Genomic DNA, 26,655 nt, shown 5'->3' with positions numbered 1-26,655 from the left:
ATGAATATAACAGCAACGAGATAATGCTGAGGCTTTATAAGACACGAGTCAGGCTACACTTGGAGTATTGTCAACAGTGCTAGGCCCCACATCCCAGACAGGATGTGTTCTCATTGGAGAGAATCCAGAGGAGGTTCAGAAAGATGATTTTGGGAATGAAGGGGTTAAAATATGAGGAGCACTTGGCAGCTTTGACCCTGTGCTCACTGGAACTCAGAAAAATGCGGGGCATCTCATTGAAACCTACTGAATGTTGAAAGGACTGGATAAGGTGGATGTGGAGAAGGTATTTCCTGTGGTGGGGCACAGCCACAAAGTTGAGGGGCCACCTTTTCAAACAGAGGTAAGCAACTTATTTTTTTTATTAGCCAAGGTGTATTGGATCTGTGGAATGCTCTGCCACAGACTGCGGTGGAGGCCGAGTGTGTGGGTATATTCAAGGCGGAAGTTGATCGTTTCCTGATCGGTCAGGGCATCAAAGGATATGGCGGGAGGTCAGATATCTGGAATTGAGTGTGATCTGGGATCAGCCATGATGGAAAGGTGGCTGACTCAATGGGCTGAATGGCCTAATTCTGCTCCTATGCCTTATGAACTTATGAACACAAGCCCCCTCAATCATGATGAATCTCCTCTGCACTCTTCCAGCACAAAACATCCTTTGTACAGAATGCTAAGCGGAACTGAATGTAACTTTTCAAGAACGTTGTCAAGTCAGGCAGCATCTGTTGAGGGGAATAGAGTCGATGGTTGGGACAGAACCCCTCCCTTACAACACTAACACTGGCCCTTCGGCCCAACCTTTCCATGCTGTCCTCCTGTCCATTTAAACTAATCCCTCTGCCTGTCTTTGACACAGAACACAGAAATCTACAGCACATTACAGGCTCTTCAGCCCACAATGTTGTACCGACCATGTAACCTACTCTAGAGACTGTCTAGGATTTCCTGATCATATATCCCTCTATGTTTCTAAGCTCCATGAACCTATCTAAGAATTCCTTAAAATATCCTATTGTATCCACCTCCACCATCGCTGCCGGCAGCCCATTCCAGCACCCACCACTCTCTGTGTAAGAAATTTACCCCTGACATTCCCTCGGTACCGACTTCCAAGCAGCTTAAAACTACGTCCCCTCGTGTTAGTCACTTCAAGCCTGGGAAAATGCCTCTGGCTATCCACATGGTCAAAGCCTCTCATCATCTTATTACAATTACTTATGTACAGGTTAGGAGAAATATAGCTTCAACATCACCTCACAGCTCTTGAACTCAATCCCACGGTTGATGAAGGCCATCACACCAGACGCCTTCCTAACAACACTGCCAACCCCCACAGCAGCTTTGAGTGTCGTATGGACACAGACCCCAAGATCTCTCTGACACTCCACACTGCCAAGAGTCTCACCATTAATATTATATTCTGTGTTCAAATTTGACCTGCAGAAATGAATCTCTTCATCTGTGTTGAACTCCATCTGCCACTTCCCAGTTCTGCATTCGAGGCTAGGAAATAGATTGCTGAGCCTCTGGCTAGGATCATTATGTCCTTATTGCCCACGGGAATGGTCCCGGAGGATTGGAGGGAGGCGAATGTTGTCGCCTTGTTCCAAAAGGGTAGTAGGGTCAGTCCAGATAATTATAGACCATTGAGCCTTACATCTGTGGTGGGAAAGCTGTTGGAAAAGATTCACAAAGATAGGATTTATTGGCATTTAGAGAATCATGGTCTGATCAGTGACAGTCAGCATGGCTTTCTGAAGGGCAGATCGTGTCTAACAAGCCTGATGGAGTTCTTTTAGGATGTGACCAGGCATATAGATGAGGGTATTGCAGTGGATTTGATCTACATGGATTTTAGTAATGCATTTGATAAGGTTCCACACTGTAGGCTTATTCAGAAAGTCAGAAGGCATGGGATCCAAGGATGTTTGACCAGGTGGATTCAGAGTTGGCTTGCCTGCAGAAAGCAGAGAGTTGTGGTGGAGGGAGTACATTCAGATTGGAGGGTTGTGACTAGTCGTGTCCCACAAGGATCAGTTCTGGGACCACTGCCTTTCGTGATTTTTATTAATGACCTGGATGTCGGGGTAGAAGGATGGATTGGCAAGTTTGTTGAAGACACAAAGGTTGGTGGTGTTGTGGACAGTGAAGAGGATTGTCAAAGAATGCAGAGAGACATTGATAGGATGCAGGAGAGGGCTGAGAAGTGGCAGATAGCGTTCAACCTGCAGAAGTGTGAGCTGGTACACTTCAGAAGGACAAACTCCAAGGCAGAGTACAAAGTAAATGGCAGGATACTTGGAAGTGTGGAGGAGCAGAGGGATCTGGGGCTACATGTCCACAGATCCCTGAAAGTTGCCTCACAGGTAGACAGAGTAGTTAAGAAAGCTTATGAGGTGTTAGCTTTCATAACTCGAGGGATAGAGTTTAAGAGTCGCGGGGTAATGATGCAGCTTTATAAAACTCTGGTTGGGCCACACAAGGAGTACTCTGTCCAGTTCTGGTCACCTCACTATAGGAAGGATGTGGAAGCATTGGAAAGGGTACAGAGGAGATTTACCAGAATGCTGCCTGGTTTAGAGTATGGATTATGATCAGAGATTAAGGGAGCTAGGGCTTTACTCTCTGGAGAGAAGGAGGATGAGAGGAGAAATGATAGCGGTATAGTTGATATTAAGGGGAATAGATAGAGTGGACAGCCAGCGCCTCTTCCCAGGGCACCACTGCTCAATACAAGAGGACATGGATTTAAGGTAGGGGGAGGGAAGTTCAAGGGGGATATTAGAGGAAGATTTTATACTCAAGAGAGTGGTTGGTGCCTGGAATGCACTGCCCGAGTCAGATACACTAGTGAAGTTTAAGAGACTGCCAGACAGGTATATGGCGGAATTTAAATTTAGGGAGGCAGCGTTTAAGGGTCGGCACAACATTGTGGGCCGAAGGGCCTGTACCGTACTGTATTGTTCTATGTTCTATCTATTCCTCGCTGGAATCTCTCTTTTAATTTATTTTTTTTATTGAAGGCACGACACAGTACAGAAAACGTAATGCATTACATTTTCCTCCATTTTGCTTTTATACCTTACCCCGAAACAACACCACAACGTCATCAGTGGGGCCTTCTGGGAGTTGTAGTCATTTTCCTCGCTCGCTCCCTGTCAAAGCATGTTTCGTCACCCACAACAGACGTCACCGAAACAGACCCACCGAGGCGCGAAGGGGAATCATACCCGTCCTTGTGGGCGCCGAGGCCGGCGACACCGACAGAAGCGAAACGCTGTTCTCCGCCATGGCGATGGAGCGGAAGAGGAGGGGCTGAACATGGGCCGATTTCCTCCAGCCTATCGTAGCTCAGACTTAACACTGACCTCTGCTGTCATTGGCTGTAGTGTCTGTCGCTCAAACGGGAACTCGGAGGGTGATTAGTTTATGTGAACGTCAGTCAGACTTCCTGTCTTTATGAGTTTGGATTTGGATTTATTACAGGACAGGAAGCAAATTGGGAGAAATGTGAGTTTTTATGTGATGGTGCATCAGTCTCCGAGTTACATTATTAACAATAAAAGGACAAAGGCCGTGGTGAGGAAGTCGGTGATTTACTGGAGGTTATATGGAGATAATATTGGAAGGGATATCAAACTTGGAATTGTTTGGGATATGATTAGAAAATGGGGGGATTTGTGGGGATCATAATATTCCAGTGTTGATTAATGAGGGCAAAACGATTGTTACTGAAACAGGGAAGGTTGTGTTACTGGCTGGGTCATTTGTTGAGATTCAGAATCAGGATAATTTAAGTGAAGAAGTTAAAAAATGTAGGGATATGTTTTTCAGTGCTGGAATGATGTGCTGGAAGTCAGCTGTAGCAATGATAGTATCACTGATGGAGAGATTTCTTTGTATGAATTTAAGACGTCTATTAATAATGCAGGTCAGGTGTTCCCAGGAAAGAGTGATATTTGAAATTGTAATTGTTTCTAATTCGCTTTTGTGAAAATATTAAATGTTTGAATTGTGCATCTACTTTCCTCATGGAAAATGGAAATAGTAGTGCCAATTCTAAAACCTGGCAGATCCACATCTGATCCTTCTACTTAAGGGCCTATATCGTGAATGTCTCATTTATGTAAACTTATGGAACGTATGGTAATCAAGCGCTTGAGTTATATTTTGGAAAGAGTGGTGATAAAGTGTTTTATCAGAGTGGATTTCGGAATGGTGAAATGACATTAGATTCCGTTTTAGGTTTGGAAGATGATATTCGGAAAACACAATTAAATAAAGATGTTGTAATAGCAGTATTTCTTGATACTGAAAAGGGAAATGATATGGAAGAAAGGACGTTTGATTAAATTAGGAGTGAGGGGGACATTGTATAATTTTTCTGAGTTTTCTTTGAATGGACTGTCTAAGTACCGGTCGGCATGTGATGTTTGTGTTTCTGTGAGATAGAGAATGGGATCCCACAAGGCAATAATTGTAGCCCTTCATTATTTAATATTATGATGAATGATATTTTCTCTGAGATGGGAAAATGGGATACCCTGGGTAAATCACAATATACAGATGACGTAGCTTTATAGATTAGAGGTATTAATTGCAATTTACAATTAATAGGTCAAACAGTGGGCAGATTGATGAGGATCTTAAGCTTTCAGTCATTAAAACACATTATGTGGTTTACAAACAGCATTAATAGACATGCACTTGATTTTAAATTATGTCATTAATATCTTGAGGAAGTGTCAGTGGTAAGATTTCTCAGTATGTGGATGGATAATAAGCTGACGAGGAAGCACCTATCAGTAAAATAATTGATAAATGTAAAGGAGCTTTAAATCTCCTCAGACACCTATGTGGGTATTCTTGGGTGCAACGTGAAAATCTTTGTTGACCAATTATGTTTGTTTAATTTGATCTGTTCTTGATTATGTCTGTGTGGCTTATGGATCAGCTTCATCTTCAAATTAAAAATGTTTGTATGTGATACAATTACTGACTTTAAGATTGTGTTCTGGTGCGGTAATGTTGTCTCCTGTTTTGGCTTTACTGATTGCAATGGGACAATAGCCCTCAAAGTAACAGAGGTTCAAATTGATGTCAACATACTGGATTAATTTGCGGGGGACAAGGAAATGATCATCCTGTTAAAGGTGTGATCGAGGATGGTTGGGGACATCAGAAGAAGAGTGTTTTTTTGTTTTGGGTGGCTGGGTTCTTACCACGCTGGGAATACGGGTGTATTTGATGATACAATATGTCCCACTGTAGCTTTCTCTGTAACCACACCTTGTTTTTTCCAATGACTTCAGTTGATTTTATGTTACACCATCGGATTCGGTTCTGCCTGAGAGTCTGTTGGTTCATTAGTATATTAATGAAAGTTATTATCATACAGTAACCATTTTTACAGATGAATCCAAAGATAAGTTAACTGGGGATGTTGGTGTGACTGTTTTTGTGTGCCTGAATTGCAGGTAATGATACAGAAATGACTTATGGCCATTTATCAGCATAGGAAACAGAATTCCTTGCCAACAGTTTAGGCTTACAGTGGGTGGAGGAAATTGGTCCTTATAATTTGCTCAGAGTACATTTCAGTTTTGATGAGTCTTAAACAGGTCATTCTGGCAGTAGGTCAGATTGACTGTTGGAAACTTGTCAAACGGTATTTCATAGATAAAGTTTGATTTATATGTCTGCACATTATGGGCCCTGCACATCACACTGTTGAGGGAAATGATGATGTTGACTGTTTAGCACCAAAAGCTATTAAATGTTAAGCTGTGGATATAGACCTTCCACTTAGCAAATTAGAAGCTAAAGGGTTGGTAGTGTTAAGAATTAGGGTTTATAGAAGAAGAGCTTAAAACAAGGGAAGGAATGATATTGACATGACATAGAAATGCCCACACTATGCTTAATTATGCCTTGTAACTAATTCGAAAACATCATTCTGTGTCGTGTACATTTTGTCATTATGAAACTGTCGAAACACATACTATTTCAATGTGAAGCGTATAAGGCTGAAGAAAAATCAAATGCAGTCTTCAGTACAATCTTTGCGAGGGTAGATAGTTTTCAAATAAAAACTATTAAATTATGGGACTGACTTTAAATTAATTCACAGTTTTGAGCTGGAAAAGGCATGTAATAATTGTGTTAAACCTAAGGAAATGGCATATAAGGTAGCAAAGGTGAGTGGGATGTTGGATTATTGGGATGCTCTTAAAATCCAACAAAAGGCAACGAAAAAAGCCATAAGAATGGTCAAGACGAAATATGAGGGCAAACTGGCCAGTAATATAAATCAGGATAGTTTTCAGTAACATGAAGAGTGAAAGGGAGATGAGAGTTGATACTGGACCACTGGAAAATGATGCTGGTGAAGTAGTAATGGGGGACAAAGAAATGGCAGATGAACTTAATGAACAATCTTCACTGTCTTTTCCGGTCAGCACCGCCCCCACTTGTCCCATTTAACCTGTCTCATTACGGGTGGACTTTAGGACCCGGGGGAGCTCAGGACCCGCCGCCCGCAACTGCTGCTGAATCCCCCGGTGTTTCTGTTCGGTTGACGGATGCGGTGAACGAGTTAAAATTAATCAATCGACAATTCTTATGTCGTGTTTATTTCACTCCATAGAACCATAGAACACTACAGCACAGAAAACAGGCCATTTGGCGCTTCTAGTCTGTGCGGAAACTTTATTCCGCTCGTCCCATTGACCTGCACCCAGTCCATAACCCTCCAGACCTCTCCCATCCAGGTATCAATCCAATTTATTCTTAAAACGTAAGAGTGAGCCTGCATTTACCATGTCAGATGGCAGCTCGTTCCACACTCCCACCACTCTCTGAGTGAAGAAGATCCTCCTAATGTTCCCCCTAATCCTTTCCCCTTTCACCCTAAAACCATGTCCTCTCATATTTATCTTTCCTAATCTAAATGGAGAGAACTTACTCGCATTTACTATCTATACCCCACATAATTTTGTAAACCTCTATCAAATCTCCCCTCATTCTTCTACGCTTCAAGGAATAAAGTCCTAACCTGTTCAATCTTTCCCTGTAACTCAACTCCTGAAGACCTGGCAACATCCTAGTAAATCTCTGAACTCTTTCAATCTCTCCAGCCTATCCATGGATACCTCATGTCTGAACTTTCTGAACTAACCTCCCATGTGGGACCTTGTCAAAGGCCTTACTAAAGTTCATGTAGACAACATCCACTGCCTTTCCTTCACCTACTTAGTTGATTACCTCCTCGAGAAACTCTTCGAGATTCATTAAACACGATCTACCATGCACAAAGCCATACTGACTGTCCTTAATCAGCCCTTGGCTGTCCAAATACTTGTAAATCCGATCTCTCAGAACATCCTCCAATAATTTACATACTACTGATGTCAGGCTCACTGGCCTGTAGTTACCTGGTTTACTATTGGAGCCTTTTTTAAACAACGGAATAACAAGAGCTACCCTCCAATCCTCCGGCACTGCACCCGTGGCTGAGGACATTTTAAATATTTCTGTCAGGGCCCCTGCAATTTCTACTCTAGTCTCTCTCAAGGTCCGAGGAAATATCAAGTCAGGCCTGGGGGATTTATCTACCTCTATGCACTGTAAGGCAGCAAGCACCTCCTCCTCTTTAATCTACAAATGTTCCATGACACTACTGCTTGTTTCCCTTCCTTCCATATACACTATGCCAGTTTCCTGAGTAAATACTGATGCAAAAAAACTGTTTAAGATCTCCCCCATCTCGTAAGGCTCCACACACAGACGACCACTCTGATCTTCTAGGGGACCAATTTTGTCCCTTACTATCCTTTTACTCTTAATATACTTGTAGAAACCCTTCAGGTTTTCCTTCACATTATCTGCCAAAGCCACCTCATGTCTTCTTTTCCTTCCTGATTTCCTTATTTAGTATTTTCTTACGTTTTCTATACTCTTTAAGTAACTCATTTGCTCTTTGTTGCCTCTACCTGCTATACTCTTCTCTCTTTTTCTTAACCAGATCACCAATATCCCTTGAAAACCAAGGTTCCCTATGCCTGTTAACTTTGTCTTTAATCCTGGCAGGAAAATGCAAACTCTGCACCCTCAAAATTTCACATTTGGAGGCCTTCCACTTACTGAACACATCCTTGTCAGGAAAAAAAAAACTTATCCCAATCCACTCTTCCTAGATCTTTTTTCATTTCCACACAATTAGCCCTTCTGCTATTTAGAACCTCAACTCGAGGACCAGGCCTATCCTTATCCGTAATTAACTTGAAACTAATGACATTATGGTCACTGGACCCAAAATGTTCGCCTACACATACTTCTGTCACCTGACCTGTCTGGTTTCCTAATAGGAGATCAAGTATTGCATCCACTCTCGTAGGTACCTCTATATATTGATTTAGAAAACTTTCCTGAAAACATTTCACAAACTCCAAGCCATCGAGCCCTATTACAGTTTTCTGGAGTCCCAGTCAATATGTGGAAAGTTAAAATCCCCTACTATTACAACTTCCTGTTTCTTACATCGGTCTACTATTTTTTTTAATTAGTTTTTTTATGCATTTTCTACATCGCTACAGATAGAAAAAAAACCCAAATCAAAATGAAGAAAATTAATACAGTGCAAAAATAAACATACAATAATAATATAATACAAAAAAGATAATTGAGAAAGCACCCAAATTGAAGACATGTAAAATTAGTATCCTCCTCAAGCCCCGTAACAAAAAAAACTGCAGTCCAACCACAACTCCAGTCCATAAATCAGGACATTCAAACCCCCAAAACTGTAAATACACTTAAAAACAGAAATTAATAATGCCTACTACCAAAAAAAAAAGAGCTGAAAGCAAGGGACTGAAAAAAAAACCTTAGTTAAGTGGAAGGGTATGAAAGTAGGTCTACTATCTTTATACAGATTTGCTCCTCCAATTCTCTCTGACTATTGGGCGGTCTATAATACACCCCTATTAGTGTGGTCACACCTTTCCCGTTCCTCAGCTCCACCCATATGACCTCTGTAGACAAGCCCTCCGGGCTGTCCTGTTTACGCACAGCTGTGATGTTTTCCCTGACTAGTAATGCCACTCCTCCCCCTTTCATCCCTCCCCCTCTATCATGTCAGAAACAATGAATATTTCTATCATGTATAAACCTCAGGTGGGAGGTTATCTTTTTGTATTAATGTATTAAAAATAAATTATAAATTCTACCAATGGAACCTCTTACTAAAGGATTCATATTCAAAATAGTATCCAACAAATCAGATTCTTGCATATATGGAAACTTAGATAATTATTTTTTGTAAAAAAAAACGTCTAACCTGAAGATATTGCAGTAAGTGTGTATGAGAGAGAGAATATTTGCTAATTAACTCTTCAAAAGTCATCAATCAACCATGACAAAATAAATGATAATAAAAATAAATAAATCTGCAAAAAAAAGCAGATCCCCTTAATCACTAAAGATTAAACAAGTTTGGGAGAGAGAACTTAATATTACCTTTGTTAATGAAGATGGTCAATTCTTCTTTGATATGTGCCAATCAGTGTTTAATTCAATTTAAAATTGTTCACTGTTACTATTTAACAAAGGAGAGACTATCCAAAATATTTCCTAACATAGACAATTATTGCGATAGGTATAAAACTGAATTAGCCACTTTTTCACATATGTTCTGGTCATGTTCTTCATCAAAATCTTTTTGAAAATCTTTATTTTGTACAATTTCTAAAGCTCTGAAAATTAATTTACAACCTAATGTACAAACCTTTGATTTCTGTCTATACATGCAGTCCTTGCATGACCTTTATCCTCCTCCACCTCACTATCTGCTCTGACACTCTGGTTCCCCTCCCACTGCAAATGTAGTTTAACCCCCTCCCCCTCCCTCCCCACCCCCCGAGCAGCACTGGCAAATCTACCCGCAAGAATGTTGGTCCCCCTCCAGTTCAGGGACAAACCGTCCCGTCGGAACAGGCCCCACCTTCCCGGGAACAAAGCCCAATTGTCCAGAAACATGAAGCCCTCCCTCCTGCACCATCTCCTTAGCCACGTATTTAGCTGCACTCTCCGCACATTTATATTTACAGGGACTTTACTCCTGACGCCGGTCCCGGGACCCGACCCGTTTACTGACCCGGAGCGGAACCGGAGCAGATTCTCAGCCACTGGTTTACAACCCCAGTCACGAAGACAGGATAAAGTTTCCCCGTGAATTTATTCCCAGTGAAGGTGTGGAGATGGGACTTGGTCTCCGCGTTGTAAAATGAAACTGTCCCGGACTCGTAACTGAGATAAACTCCCACCCTCCCGGGAATGGGATCGGCAGTGAGACGGGACTCGGGGGAGGTGAGAACACGGAACACGTCACAATCCCGATGTAACACGTCACCAACCCGCCTGATGACCCAGAATCCGGTCTCCGGTCTCAGACTGACCCGTCCCTTCCTCTCCACAGACTCTGCGGCGACTCCCAGAAACCAGAACCGATTCCCCGTCACCTCCACCTCCCAATAATGTCTCCCCGATGTGAATCCCTCCGATCCCAGCACAGAAGCCCAGATTGTGAATCTCTTCCCGGTGTCAGGGCGATCCCTCCAGGTCGGGGTCCGTCTCACACTCTTCCGATCCTCAGATACCTCGAGATACGGATTCGCCGTTTCCACATCCAGGGTGACAGAGACTGGGGGGAGAAGCAGAGAATTAGAGAGTCCCCGGGGATCGGGGGGAGACTCGGGCAGCGCGGCCCCGGGGATCGGGGGGAGACTCGGACAGCGCGGCCCCGGGGATCGGGGGGAGACTCGGACAGCGCGGCCCCGGGGATCGGGGGGAGACTCGGACAGCGCGGCCCCGGGGATCGGAGGGAGACTCGGGCAGCGCGGCCCCGGGGATCGGGGGGAGACTCGGACAGCGCGGCCCCGGGGATCGGGGGGAGACTCGGGCAGCGCGGCCCCGGGGATCGGGGGGAGACTCGGACAGCGCGGCCCCGGGGATCGGGGGGAGTCTCGGGCAGCGCGGCCCCGGGGATCGGGGGGAGTCTCGGGCAGCCCGGCCCCGGGGATCGGGGGGAGACTCGGACAGCGCGGCCCCGGGGATCGGGGGGAGACTCGGACAGCGCGGCCCCGGGGATCGGGGGGAGACTCGGGCAGCGCGGCCCCGGGGATCGAGGGGAGACTCGGACAGCGCGGCCCCGGGGATCGGGGGGAGACTCGGACAGCGCGGCCCCGGGGGTCGGGGGGAGGTTTGACCCGACGAAAGCGGGTCAAAAACTAATGTCTCCCCAAGGGTTTTCCATTGAACAGGGGAAACATCCTCCCTCACTCCTGCCTGTTGACCCCTGAAAGAATTTTGTGTTTCCATGAGATCTCATCTCATTCTTCGAAACTGGGAACAGAGAACATAGAGCAGTACAGCACAGGAACAGGCCCGTCATACAATGTTCACATTCATTTGTGAGTGTGAAGTGGGGCAGTGTGATGGTTTGAGACAGTAAAGGAGGTGATAATGGGAACCAGTAGGGGAGAGATGAATGGCAGATTGAACCAGGAGGGGGAGGGGTGGAAAGCCCGTGGGTGAACTGTGTGTGTAGACGTAATGAGAAGCTAGAGGGGGCAAAGATGGCAGATGAGGATGACTTTGTCCCCTTTCCCACAACCCCATCCCCCGCGGCCCCTCATTAGGACGAGGATGAATTTGCAGGAACCCTTAAGCAACACAGGTCTTGACGAAGTGTTTCAGTCTGAACCGTGGACTGTTTACTCTTTTCCGTAGAAACTTCACAGCCTGCTGTTCCCCCAAAAATTTGTTTGTGTTACTCTGCTTTAAATATACTCAATTATTTGGCCTCCACAGCTGCCTGTGGCAGATTCACTATCCTGTGGATAAAGGAATTCCTCCTCATCTCTGTCCTAAATGGACATCTCTACAGTCGGAGGCTGTGCTTACCGTTCTCGACCCACCCACATCCTCCCAACATCAACTCTCTCCAGACATGAGTCAGAGAGATCTGGCGAGACCCTTCATCAGGACCTGTGTAGCTTGGATTACCAGCATCTGCAGAGTTTCTCATGTTTGATTTTTAAAGCAGAAGTTAATAAGTAAACTTCTTGATTGGTCAGTGTCTCCAATGTTATGGGGAGGAGGCGGGAGAATAGGGTTGATGGAGATAATAAATCAGACATTCCTCTAAACTCCTGTGAATACAGGCCCAGAACCATCAGACAGTCCTCATATGTTAATTTTTTCATTCCCGGAATCATTCTTGTGAATCTTCTGGACCCTCTCCAATGCCAGTACGTCTTCCAATAGAAGGGACCCAAAAACTGCTCACGATACTCCAAGTGTGGTCTGACCAATTCCTTATAAAACCTCAGATTTACATCTTTGTTCTTGTATTCTAATCCTCTCGAAATGAAAGCAAACATTGAGTTTGCCAATCTTACCACTGACACAAACTGCAAGTTAACCTTCAGGGAATCCTGCACAAGGACACCCATGTCCCTTTGCACCTCTGATTTTTGAATTTCGCCCTGTTTGCAGAATTGTCTCTGCTTTTATTCCTTTGACCAAAGTCGTACCTGCCTAAGTTTGTACCTGTCAAACTCTACCTGTGCTACAAGATCCTTATTCTGTATAGTTGTGCATTCAAATAAGACCATAAGACAAAGCAGCAGAAGCCGGCCACTCGGCCCTTCGAATCCGCTCCGACATTTTATCATCAGCTGATCAATTCTCCCATTTAGTCCCACTCCCCCACCTTCTCACCATGACCTTTGATACCCTGGCTACACACATACCTATCAATCTCTGCTTTAAATACACCCAATGACCTGGCCTCCACTGCCGCAAGAAATTCACAGATTCACCACCCTCTGGCTAAAAAAATTTCTTCACATCTCCGTTCTGAATGGTCGCCCTTCAATCCTTAAGTCATGTCCTCTCGTACTAGACTCCCCCACCATGGGAAACAACTTTGCCACAACCACTCTGTCCATGCATTTTAACATTCGAAATATTTCTGTGAAGTTCCCCCTCATTCTTCTAAACTCCAAGGAGTACAGTCCAAGAACGGTCAAATGTTTTTCATATGTTAACCCTCTCATTCCCGGAATCATTCTAGCGAATCTTCTCTGAACCCTCTCCAATGTCAGAACATCCTTTCTTAAATAAGGAGCCCAAAACTGCACACAGTATTCCAAGTGAGGTCTTACCAGTGCCTTATAGAGCCTCAACATCACATCCCTGCTCCTATACTCTATTCCTCTAGAAATGAATGCCAACATTGCATTCGCCTTCTTCACCACCGACTCAACCTGGAGGTTAACCTTAAGGGTATCCTGCACGAGCACTCCCAAGTCCCATTGCATCTGTTCCGAATGTGCAACAACTCTCACGGGCCGAAGGGTACAAATTCGTCCCCTCCTTCTTGAGAATCGCAAGCTGGCTTTTAATTCGGGTCTGGGACCCAGGAAATGAGAGAGAATCCTCAAGGTTTTTGCAATGTGTCCTGGCCCCTCAGCAAGACTAAGCCACGGATAACGGCCATTGTCTCTTGGAGACGGAATTGTGTATTGAGTACTGTACTATTCATTGAAGCCCTCAGGGAATGACCGGAGTGGTCTGGTTGAGGGATTGCATCATCCCAACCTGATTGACATCTGAGACCCCGTGAGTAAGGATAAAAGCGGGTCTGGGAAACAACCCCTTGAGACGCTCCAGGAGAAATGTTAGAAATCCCGTGACAGCGTTTAATAGCGACAGCCGGTGGAGGGCTCGCGTGCGTCCTTTCCCGTTGCCTGGGATTGGGGCCTTACCACGGAAGAACGGCTTCGCTAAAGAAGAGGCCACCAACGAAATTTCGAAGGATCGGCATCATAAAAAGGAAAAGCTGGCAAGTTTCTAAAAACTCTCTCTTGACTCCAACCAAATGCTGAAGCCTGCATGAACTGAGTGACTTTTATATTTCAATCGGACAATACATTATCCCCTAGACAACGATAGTTATTTCTTATTGATTATTATTATACCCGCACTTTTAGATTTAGTATTGACGACGTATATTATCTGTATGTTTGCATTGATATTATTTTTGTGTATTTTTACCAATAAATACTGTTAAAAATAGTACCATCAGACTTCAACCGACCTCTCTATCTTTGCTGGTAAGTGACCCAGTTACGGGGTTCGTAACACATCTCAGAATTTTGAATTCTCTCTCCATTTAAATAATAGTCAGCCCGTTTATTTCTTCTACCAACGTGCATGACCATACACTTTTCAACATTGTATTTCATTTGCCACTTCTTTGACCATTCTCCTAATCTATCCAAGTCTCTCTGCAGACTCTCTGTTTCCTCAGCACTACCGTCCCCTCCACCTATCTTTGTATCATCAGCAAACTTAGCCACAAAGCCATCTATTCCATAATCCAAATCGTTGATATACAACGTAAAAAGAAACGGCCCCAACAAGGACCCCTGTGGAACACCACTGGTAACCGACAGACAACCAGAATAGGATCCTTTATTCCCACTCTCTGTTTCCTGCCAATCCGCCAACGATCTATCCACATATGTAAATTTCCCGTAATTCCATGGGCTCTTATCTTGTTTGTCAGGCAGGATTTTCCTTTAAGGAAACCATGCTGAGTTCGGCCTATCTTGTCATATGACTCCGTAACCTCATCCTTGACAATTGACTCCAGAAACCTCCCAACCATTTCTCAAGCTAACAGGTCTATAATTTACATTTTGCTTCCTTGCCCCTTTCTTAAATACCAGAGTGGCATTTACAATCTTCCACTCCTCCGGAACCATGTCAGAATCTATTGACTTTTGAAAGATCATTGCTAATGCCTCTGCGATCTCCACAGCTACTTCCTTCAAAACACAAGGGTGCATTCCATCTGGTCCTGGAGATTTATCTACCCTTAGACTATTCAGCTTCCTCAGTACTTTCTCTGTCGTAATTGTGACTGCGTACACTTCTCTTCCCTGACAACCTTGAGTGTCCGGTATACTGTTGATATCTTCCTCAGTGAGGACTGATGCAAATACTCGTTCAGTTCCTCAGCCATCTCCTTATCTCCCATTACAATTTCTCCAGCATCATTTTCTATTGGTCCTTTCTCCACTCTCACCTGTTTTTTACTCTTTATATACTTGAAAAAGCTTTTAGTATCTTCTCTGATATTATTTGCTAGCTTCCTTTCATAGTTCATCTTTTCCCTCTTAATGGCCTTCTTAGTTTCCTTTTGTAACCTTTTAAAACCTTCCCAATCCTCTGACTTCCCACTAATTTTTGTTTCCTTGAATGCCCTCTCCTTTGCTTTTACTTTGGCTTTCACTTCTCTTGTCAGCCACGGTTGCATCCTTTTTCCATTCGAAAATTTCTTCTTCTTTGGAATATATCTGTCTTGCACCTTCCTCACTTCTCGCATAAACTCCAGCCACTGCTGCTCTGCCATCCTCCCACTAGTGTCCCTTTCCAGTCAAATTTGGCCAGTTCCTCTCTCGTGCCACTGTAACTTCCTTTACTCCACTGCAATACCATCACATCGGATTTCAGCTTCTCTTTCTCAAATTTCACAGTGAACTCAATCATGTTACGATCACTGTCTCCTAACGGTCCCTTCACCTCAATCTCTCTAATCAACTCTGGTTCATTACACAATATCCAATCCAGTACCTCTGATCCCCTAGTGGGCTCAACAACAAGCTGTTCTGAAAAGCCATCTCGTAGACATTCTACAAATTCTCTCTCTTGAGATCCAGTGTCGACCTGATTTTCCCAATCCACTCGCATGTTAAAAACCCCCACAATTATCATAACACTGCCCTTCTGGCAAACCTTTTCTATTTCCTGTTGTAATTTGTAGTCCACCTCATTGCAGCTGTTAGGAGGCCTGTAGATAACTGCCATCAGGGTCCTTTTACCCCTGCGATTTCTTAGCTCAACCCAGAAAGATTCTGCACCTTCCGATCCTATGTCACCTCTTTCTAATGATTTAATATCATTTCTTACCAATAAAGCCAATTATTGGCCTACCTGCCTACCTGCCTATCCTTCCGATACACCGTGTATCCTTGGACGTTCAGCTCTCTGAGACATGCATCCTTTAGCCACGTCTCAGTGATGGCCACAAAATTATACCTGCCAATCTGTATCTGTACGACAAGATCATCCACCTTATTCCTTATGCTGTGTGTATTTAAGTATAACACCTTAAGTCCAGTATTTGGTACTTTTTGCATTGATTGCACTGCAACTCATCCCATTGGCTATAAATTTGCCCCATCACCTGCCTGTCCTTCCTGACATCTTTACTGCTCACTATCTTAGATTTATTTCTGTTCTCCCCCTCCTCCACTCTATCATTCCGGTTTCCCATCCCCCTGCCAAATTAGTTTCAACCCTCCCTAACAGCTCTATTAAACATTCCCGCTATGGTTCAGGTGTAACCCGTCCTTTTTGAACAGGTAATACTTCCCCCAGAAGAGATCCCAATGATCCAAGAATCTGAAGCCCTGCCCCCTGCACCAGTCTCTCAGCCACGCATTCATCTGCCTGATCCTACTATTCTTGCCCTCGCTAGCAATTGGCACAGGTAGTAATCCTGAGATTACTACCCTGGAGGTCCTGCTTCTCAGCTTCATTCCTAACTCCTGGAAATCTCTCTTCAGGACCTCCTCCCTTTTCCTCTCTACGTCATTGGTACCAACATGTACCAAGACAGCTGGCTACTCACCCTCTCCCTTCAGAATATTCTGGACCTGATCTGAGCCATCCCGTACCCTGGCACCTGGGAGGCAGCACACCATGCGGGTATCTCTACCAGGCTCACAGAATCTCCTGTCTGTTCCCCTGACTATGGAATCCCCTATGACTACCGCATTCCTCTTCTCCCTCCTTCCCTCCTGCACAACAGCGCCAGGCTCAGTGCCAGAGACCCGGTCACCGTGGCCATCCCCTGTCAGGTCATCCCCCTCAACAGCATCTGAAACGATATACTTGTTGCTGAGGGGGGCAGCCACAGGGGTGCTCTCCACTATCCAGGCATTTCCCCTCCCTCTCCTGATGTCACCCAGTTTTCTGACCCCTGTAGCCTAGGGATGACTACCTCCCTGTAGCTCCTGTCTATCACCTCTTCATTTTCTCTAATAAGCAGTAGGTCATCAAGCTGCAGCTCCAGATCCCTAACACGGTCTCCGAGGAGCTGAATCTCGGTTCACCTGGTGCAGATGTGGCTATCAGGGAGGCTGGAGGTCTCCCAGGATTCCCACATCTGACACCCTGAACAAAGCACTAACCCTGCAGACATGCTACCTAATTCTACAGGAATGAAACAAAGAAAGATAGGTCTACTCACCCACTTACTTCGCCAAATACACAAACTTTTTAAACCATTGGCTAATGTGCCCTGCTTTTCCCCCGTCCGTCCAGGCCGATTTGCCAAGGGGAGAAAAAGAGTCGGTGCCTCGCTCTCTCTTCCCGTTGCCGCCTCAGCCCGTTGAGCCAAAGCCCTACACTCTGCTGCCACCCAATCCGCTGCCCGCTGTATAGGGTGGTCATCTTTTTAAACTCTCCGCGCTGTCCTGCGCAGTCTTGCCGTTCTTGTACGCAAAGTTTTTTTTAAAAAAACTGCCTTCCTTCAGAATTTAGCTCCCACGCCGCCCTTCTTGTCCCAATCTAAAAAAACACTTTCAGTCCTGTATTCATCAGCCTATTCCACACTGTCCACATGAAATTCAGCAAGGCCTTTGATGTCGATGATAGACCACACTTGGAGCATTGTCTGCATTTCCGGTTCCCGAATATGGGGAGGATGTCATTACACTGGACAGGAGGCTTCAGGAGGATGTTACCAGGCCTGGGGGCTTGGGTTAAAAGCAGAGAGTGGATAAGATAGATAGATAGATACTTTATTCATCCCCATGGGGAAATTCAACATTTTTTCCAATGTCTCATATACTTATTGTAGCAAAACTAATTACATACAATACTTAACAGTAAAAATATGATATGCATCTAAAATCACCCTCTCAAAAAGCATTAATAATAGCTTTTAAAAAGTTCTTAAGTAGTTTACTTAAATACATTGAGTCCTAACCCCGGCACTTTAACATATCTTACTCCTGGCAGTTGAATTGTAAAGCCGAATGGCATTGGGGAGTATTGATCTCTTCATCCTGTCTGAGGAGCATTGCATCGATAGCAACCTGTCGCTGAAACTGCTTCTCTGTCTCTGGATGGTGGTATGTAGAGGATGTTCAGGGTTTTCCATAATTGACCGTAGCCTACTCAGCGCCCTTCGCTCTGCTACCGATGTTATACTCTCCAGTACTTTGCCCACGACAGAGCCCGCCGTCCTTACCAGCTTATTAAGACGTGAGGCGTCCCTCTTCTTAATGCTTCCTCCCCAACACGCCACCACAAAGAAGAGGGCGCTCTCCACAACTGACCTATAGAACATCTTCAGCATCTCACTACAAACATTGAATGATGCCAACCTTCTAAGGAAGTACAGTCGACTCTGTGCCTTCCTGCACAAGGCATCTGTGTTGGCAGACCAGTCTAGCTTCTCATCTAACTGTACTCCCAGATACTTGTAGGTCTTAACCTGCTCCACACATTCTCCATTAATGATCACTGGCTCCATATGAGGCCTAGATCTCCTAAAGTCCACCACCATCTCCTTGGTCTTGGTGATATTGAGACGCAGGTAGTTTGAGTTGCACCATATCACAAAGTCCTGTATCAGTTTCCTATACTCCTCCTCCTGTCCATTCCTGACACACCCCACTATGGCCGTGTCATCAGCGAACTTCTGCACATGGCAGGCTATTCAGCTGTACTGTAGGATGTTCAGGTATGACCCGTTATCGAGGTAAATAATTCATAAGGAGCTTAAATAACGTTTGTTTTTCCAAGAAATTGGAGTACAGAACCAGAGGCCTCAGATTGAAAGTGAGATGGGAAATTTTTCTGAGTGGTCTATCGGGTAATATTCTCATGGAGAGGGAGGTTGGTAAATGGAATTTGACCTCAGACGCTGTAGAAACAGGTAAAATAAAATATTTTAAAATAAATTTGGGCAGGTGCACAGAAGGGAAATGGTTAAAGGTTAAACACACACAAGAACTTTTTAAAAGCTATTATTAATGCTTTTTGAGAGAGTGATTTAGATGCATATCATATTTTGACTGAGTTAAGTATTGGTTGTAATTAGTTTTGCTACAATAAGTGTATGGGACATTGGAAAAAAATGTTGAATTTCCCCATGGGGATGAATAAAGTATCTATCTATCTATCTATCTAAAAATGGGCCATGCTCAAGAAGACACCTTAGTCTTGCAGATTGATGAAGTGGGCCGTGAGTTCAACATCCATCAAACACTCCCAGATCATCCTCCTGAGGAATCTCACCCCAGAGTCTGTCTGTGAAGTGTTGATGTGACGTCACGTCAGAGGGCAGCTCAGTGCCACAGAACAGACAGACTGGGTAAGGACGGCAGATTTCAATCCTAAATGGGAATTTGTGCCTACTTCTGTGGCCGTGTGTCACACTCTGATAGTATATCGTGTGTGTGTGTGTGTGTGTGTGTGTGTGTGTGTGTGTGTGTGTGTGTGTGTGTGTGTGTGTGTGTGTGTGTGTGTGTGTGTGTGTGTCTGTTGATTGTGGTAAATATTCGTCTGGTGTGTATACACATTGAAGGAGAGTGTGCATATTGAAGAATTTGTATGTTACAGTGTGTCATCACATGTCTGGTGTGTTTTGACAATGTGTCACATGTGATTGAGTTGTTTAAATGAATAAATGACTGTCTCTGAAGAGACTGGTTTCCAGGTTACTGAGGGAAATAACAACGTACATTGCTGAGGCTCTGACTACAATCTGCCAGTCCTTCCTGTGTATGTGTGTGAGGGAGCTTTGCCAGGCCGGTTATGCTGTGTGTGCTTCTCCCGAGATGAAATCTTGACCCATGTCAATGCTTGTTGGTGTGTCCGAGCTCATTCTCACAATGCTTTGATGTAGTGGTCTGATCACCATAAGACATAGGAGCAGAATTAGGCCATTTGTCCATCGAGTCTGCTCCGCCATTCAATCATGGCTGATCCTTTTGTTCCCTCCTCAGCCCCACTCCCTTCTCCCCGTAACCTTTGATACTGTGTCCAATCTAGAACCTATCAAGCTCTGCCTTAAATGCACACAATAAGTTCCACAAATTCACCAGCTGCTGGCTCAAATTTGTTCACATGTGCTTTAAATAGATGCCCCTCTAATTTGAGGCTGTGCCCTGTTGTCCTAAACTCCACCACCATGGGAAACATCCTTTCCACATCTACTCTGTCTGGGCCTTTCAACATTCAAAATGTTTCAATGAGATCCCCCCTCATCTTTCTAAATTCTATCGAGTACAGACACAGAACTATCAAACGTTCCTCGTATGATAACCCTTTCATTCCCGGATACATCCTTATGAAATGAACCTTCTGCAATGCCAGCACATCTTTTCTTAGAAAACTGTTCACAATACTCAAGGTGAGGCTTCACCACTGCCTTATCAAGCCTCAGCATCACATCCCTGCTCTAGGATTGAATGCTATCTAAACCCCTTGAATTGAATACTAACATTGGATTTGCCTTCCTCACCATTGACTCTACCTGCAAGTTAACCTTTAGTGTGTTCTGCAGAATGACTGCTAAGTCCATTTTCATCTCAGCATTTTGGGTTTTCTCCCCATTTGAAAAAAAAATCCGCACATTATTTCTACGACCAAAGTGCATGACCATGTATTTTCCAACATCGTATATCATTTGCCACTTTCTTTCCCATTCTCCTCATTCAAGTCCTTGTGCAGCCTAACTGTTTCCTCAACACTACCGGCCTCTCCACCAATCTTCATATCATATGCAAACTTGGAAACAAAGCCATCTACTCCAGGACAACAGGGTATGACTTCAGGATTGAAGGACTTCCTTTTAGAACTGAGATGTGGAGAAATTACTTTAGTCAGTGTGTGGAAAATCTGTGGAATTTGTTGCCACAAGTGGCTGTTAAGGCCAAGTCATATTTAAGTCAGAGAGGATAGGGTCTTGATAAGCCAGGGCATCAAAGGGTATAGGGTGAAAGCAGGGGAGTGGGGATGACTGAAGAATTGGATCTGCCCATGGGTGAATGGTGGAGCAGACTCGATGGGCTGAATGGCCAACTTCTGCTCCTATATATTATGGTCTATTCAATCAGCTAGATCTTGATATACAGCCTAAAATGAAGGTGTCCTAACACTGACCCCTGTGGAACACAAGTCACTGGCACTCAACCAGAAAAGGATCCATTTACTCTCATTCGCTGTTTCCTACCAATCAGCCAATGTCCTAACCATGCCTGTAACTTTTCGGTAACACCATGGCCTCTTAACCTGGTTACCACCTTCATGTGTGGCACCTTGTCAAAGGCCTTCCGAGATTCCAAATATACAGCATCCACTGCATCCCCTTTATCGATCCTGCTTGTAATCTCCTCAAAGAATCCAACAGGTTTGTCAGGCAGGATATTCCCTTAACGAAGCCATGCTGACTTGCCCTGTCTTGTCTAGTGTCACCAAGTATTCCATAACCTCATATTTAACAGTTGAGTCCAATTTCTTCCCAACCACAGAGGTGAGGCGAACTGGTCTGTAATTTCCTTTGTGTTACCTTCCCTCTTACTTAAAGAGTAATTTTCCAGCCCTCTGACACCATGCCAGGGTCCAATAATTTTTGGGAGATCATTTCAAATGCCTCCAAAATGTCAAAACCTCTTTCAGAACACTAGGGTGCAGTTCATCTGGTCCGGGTGACTTACGTACCTTTAGGTCTTTCAGCTTTTTGAGCACCTTCTCCCTTGTAACAATAACTGCACTCACTTCTCTTCCCTAGCACCCTTCAACACCGGGCACAGTGCTAGTGTCTTCCACGGTGAAGACTGGTGCAAAATATTTGGTTTATCTGCCATCTCTTTATCCCGCGTTATTATATATCCGGCCTCATTTTCCAGCGGTCCTATATCCACTCTCATCTCTGTTTTATTTTTTTACAATACTTGAAAAACAATTTGATATTGTTTGCTAACTTGTTTTACAAAGACAGGTGTGTAAAAAGGGCCTGAAGGATCATTGGAGACCAGAGTCACCCCAACCACAAACTGTACCAGTTGCTACCATCCGGGATACGGTACCACAGCATAAAAGCCAGGAGCAGCAGGCTCGGGGACAGCTTCTTCAACCAGGCCATCAGACTGATTAACTCATGCTGACACAACTGTATTTTTATGTTATATTGACCAGCATGTTATACATATAATTCATCATAAATTACTATAAATTGCGCATTGCATATTTAGGTGGAGACGTAACGTAAAGATTTTAATCCTCATGTATATGAAGATGTAAGTAATAAAGTCAATTTGAATCAATTTCTTGTTTATTTTTCCCATCCAATCATCCTTTCAGTTCCTCTCTGTAGATATTTACAAGCTTCCCAATCCTCTGTCTTCCTACTAATTTTTGTTTAGTTGTATCCCTTCTCTTTTGCCTTTACATTAACTTGTCTTCCCTTGTCAGCCACGGTTTTACTATTTTGCCATTTGAGTATTTATTTATTTTTGGAATACATCTATCCTTCACCTCTCACATTCTCCCAGAAACTGACACCATTTCTGCTCTTCTCTCATCCCTGCCAGCATCTCCTTCCAATTTACTTTGGCCAACTCCTCTCTCAGACCAATGTAATTTCTTTCACACCTCTGAAATACTACAATGTCAGACTTTACTTTCTCCTTATCAAATTTCAAGTTGAACTCAGTCGTGTTGTGAGCACTGCTTCCTAAGGGTTCTTTTAACTACTCAGCTCTGGTTCAATACATAATACCCAATCCAGTAGAGCTGTTCCCCGAGTAGGCTCAACGACAAACTGCTCAAGAAAGCCATCACATTGCATTCAACAAACTCACTCTCTTGAGATCCTTTACCAACCTGATTTTCTCAATTGCCCTGCATGTTGAAATCTCCCGTGATTATTATAACATTGTCCTTTTCATCAACCTTTTCTATTTCCAGTTGTAATCGGTGGGCCCCAACCCACTGACTGTTGGGAGGCCTGTATATGACTGGTGTCAGTGTCATTTTTACTTTTGCAGTTCCTTACCTCAACCCACAAGATTCAACATCTTCCAATCCTATGTCACATCTTCCTGATGATTTACCAGCAGAGCCACGACACCCCCTCACCCGACCTTCCTATACCACCGATACATTGTGTAACCTTGGACATTCAGCTCCCAACTACAACCATCCTTCAGCCACGATTCCGTGATGGCCACAACATCATACCTGACAATCGGTAATAGTGCAACAAGATCATCCACCTTATTTCTCATACTCCATGCATTGAGATATAACACTTTGTGAACTGTATCTGCTACCCTTTTTAATTCTGCATTGCTAATGCACTGATACTCACCCTGCTGGCTGCCATTTTGTCCTCGTATCTGTCCGCCCTATCTGACAGTCTGACTGCACGCTATCTTTGCATTTTTACCATCAGTCCTATCCCTTCACTCCACTTCCAACCCCCCACCCCACCAAATTAGTTCAGTCCCTCCCCAACAGCTCTATCAAACCTCTCTGTGAGAATATTGTTCTCCCTCGGGTCGAGGTGCAACCCATCCCTTTTGAGCAGGTCATTCCTCCACCAGAACAGATCCCGATGATCCAAGAACCTGAATCCCTGTCCCCAGCACCACCTTCTCAGCCATGTTTATCTGTCAAATTATCCTGTTTCTACCCTCACCAGCACGTGGCACAGGCAGCAATCCAGAAATTACAACCCTGGAGGTACTGCTTCTGAGCTTTCTACCAAGCTCTCCAAATTCTATTTTCAGGACCTCTTTGTTTTTACTTCCTATGTAATTGGTCCCAAAATGCAACAAGTTATCTGGCTGTTTTCCCTCCCTCTCTAAATGCTGCAGACACGATCGGAGACATCCCTGACCTTGGCACATTCGGGTGTCCAATTCCCGTCCATATATTCTCCTGTCTGTCTCCTGACAATTGAGTCCCCTGTCCCTACTGCTCCCCTCTTCTGCCTCTAACAACAGTGAGAGTTGTGGTTCCAGAAGGGGGAAGACCTGTGTCAGTCAGAGTCTGCACTCACAGGGCACAGAGGACAATCCCTGTCACCACACTGATACTCGCTTTTATTCCCTACAATATCATCAAGTCAGTATTAAATTACCAGCTCTTGTGGTAGATTCAAACTCATGTCCTGGTGTGTTAGTGCAGTGTGTCTGGAATCAGGACACAGTGGTTCATCTTCCAGTCCCGTGTATTGGTTGTATTGTGACCCTGTGCTGGTGTGTCCAGGGGTCTGACATCTCCAGCTGACCATGTGACAGCGATGCCTCCCAGTCGGTGGGGTTGATGTGAAATAAACTTCAGTTCCCCTTCAGTCCATTATCACAGCCAATCCTTGCTTCAGCTTATAAATTAATTGTGTTTCATGAATAAGTAAAAATGAATCTTTGTAAGTTTTACCTCGGTTAATGGCATCAAGTGTTTCTCTCAGCACTGTGTTCAACAAATAGAGGTGATCGAATTTTTCAACCGGTAGGGCCTCATCTGTCACTGACAATTCCTGGACATCGTCACTGATTCTGTAAATATTAAACTGCTGGTGATAAACTGGAATTTTGAAGTATTTTACAAATCCATACAGGGTTTCAGTAAAGAGCATGTCCTACCTCCTGTTTCGATGAGCTTCCTCCTGAAATAAATAAAAGCACAAATCTGATTAGACTTGGACTTAATGTCCACATCCTGAATTTCATCCAAATCATTACAAGGTGTTGAAAATTCCCACTCCCACAGTCACAAACACACACCAGCAATACAGAACCACGGGGTAAATTACAGGGAAAGTTTCTGAAATTCAGACCATTACTGAGAGGATGAAACATACAGGAAAGACAGGACAGGCTGTGCATTACCATCTGGATAAAGCGTCAGAATGATAAAATTGAACAATTTAAGATTAGTGATGGATTTGATTGCGCGAAGGTGGAAAAAGTACCTCATTATGGCGAACACGAGAGGACACAGGTGCTTGGAAGTAGTACGGAGGAGATGTCGGGTAAGTGTTTTGGAATGGGTGGAATGAGCTGCCGGCAATGAAGGTGGAGGTGGATGCAATAGGGTCTTTCAAGAGACTCCCACACAGGTACATGGAGATTAGAAAAATAGAGAGCTATGGGTAACTCGAGGTAATTTCTAAAGTCAGTAGATGTTCGACACAGCATTGTGGGCCAAAGAGACTGTATTGTGCTGCAGGTTTTCTTTGTTTCTATGTTTCTATTTATGGGGAGACCTTCAGTCAAAGATAAAATGCCAGGAGGTTTTTAATAAATCCCACAAGAAATTTAGTGAGGAGGATGTGGAACTCAGTGCCACAGGAGTGGTTGAAATGGAACAGCAGAGATTGAATGTAATGGGGAGGCTGGATAAACACGTGAGGGACCAGAGAGTTCGGGGCATTGTTGCTGGGTGCGGTGAGTAGGTGGCAGGAGGTTTGTGCAGAGGGGAAATTGATAGAAGATGGACTGAATGGCCTGCTCATGACAGAGAACGGGACACAATCCCATGTAAAAATAATTCGAAAAAGTAGAGACAGTGAAAGTTTCCGTAATCTGATGGAAACCGGATATGGAGGATAAGTCTGATGTGTGGGTCACATTCTTTGTTCTCACTGATTGACAGAGAGACCCTCACACCCACCGCACCAGACACACTCATAGCCTGTGAGTAGAACTGGGTGTTAATGGGAGTTTTAGAGGATATTTAATGTTCTAATTAAGGACACAATCAGCAGCTCTGTGTTATGATCAGAGTAAATCATTTCAGAGAAGATTGCATTCTGTCCTGGGATGTACAGAAGTTGTGGAAATCCAGTTTTTGGAAAACATCAACCCTGAATAGTTGCATCAATTGTCTGGTGAGAAACAGTTTACTGCCATTTGTAAATGCTGTGTGTAGGAGCAACACGTCTGTTTTCTGTCTGCGTTGTATTCTGTGTTACGTGTTTATTACGATAACCAGTCAGGTGAGTGGGGACGTGGTAAAAGTGAAGGGAATAAGTTACGTATTCATACTTTGTTCTGTGTTGTTTTGAGCCTGGGACTGGCAGATGCCATATCTTTTGTTGACCGATTAATTGCAGTTTAATTTATGATTAATAATGCTGAAATTTCATCGCTTAAATATTGTATGTTGCTGATAAAGGATCGAATATCTGTCTCCGACATTTTAGAATGCCATTAGCGGAGTGATCGGAGGTTCGTCATGCAAGGAGAACACTGTGTGTGAGGTCACCAGCAGCGACAATTGATTTGTTAGAATTGGCCGCTGTGCTGTGTTCATTTCAAATATACCACTGTTCATTTAGTGCCCTCTGACAGGAACAAATTGAAATATAATCCCTCACCTTGAGAAATATCACACTGTCTTTTTGATCCATCTGTTCCTTTAACTTAGTGATTTCCTCCTGAATAATCCTTATATTCTCTTGAATCTTAAGAAGATTTTTCTCCATTGGGTTGAGAA

Source organism: Hemitrygon akajei, unplaced genomic scaffold (assembly GCF_048418815.1).
Source record: "Hemitrygon akajei unplaced genomic scaffold, sHemAka1.3 Scf000034, whole genome shotgun sequence".
NCBI lineage: Eukaryota > Metazoa > Chordata > Chondrichthyes > Myliobatiformes > Dasyatidae > Hemitrygon > Hemitrygon akajei.
This window is presented reverse-complemented; position numbering follows the sequence as displayed.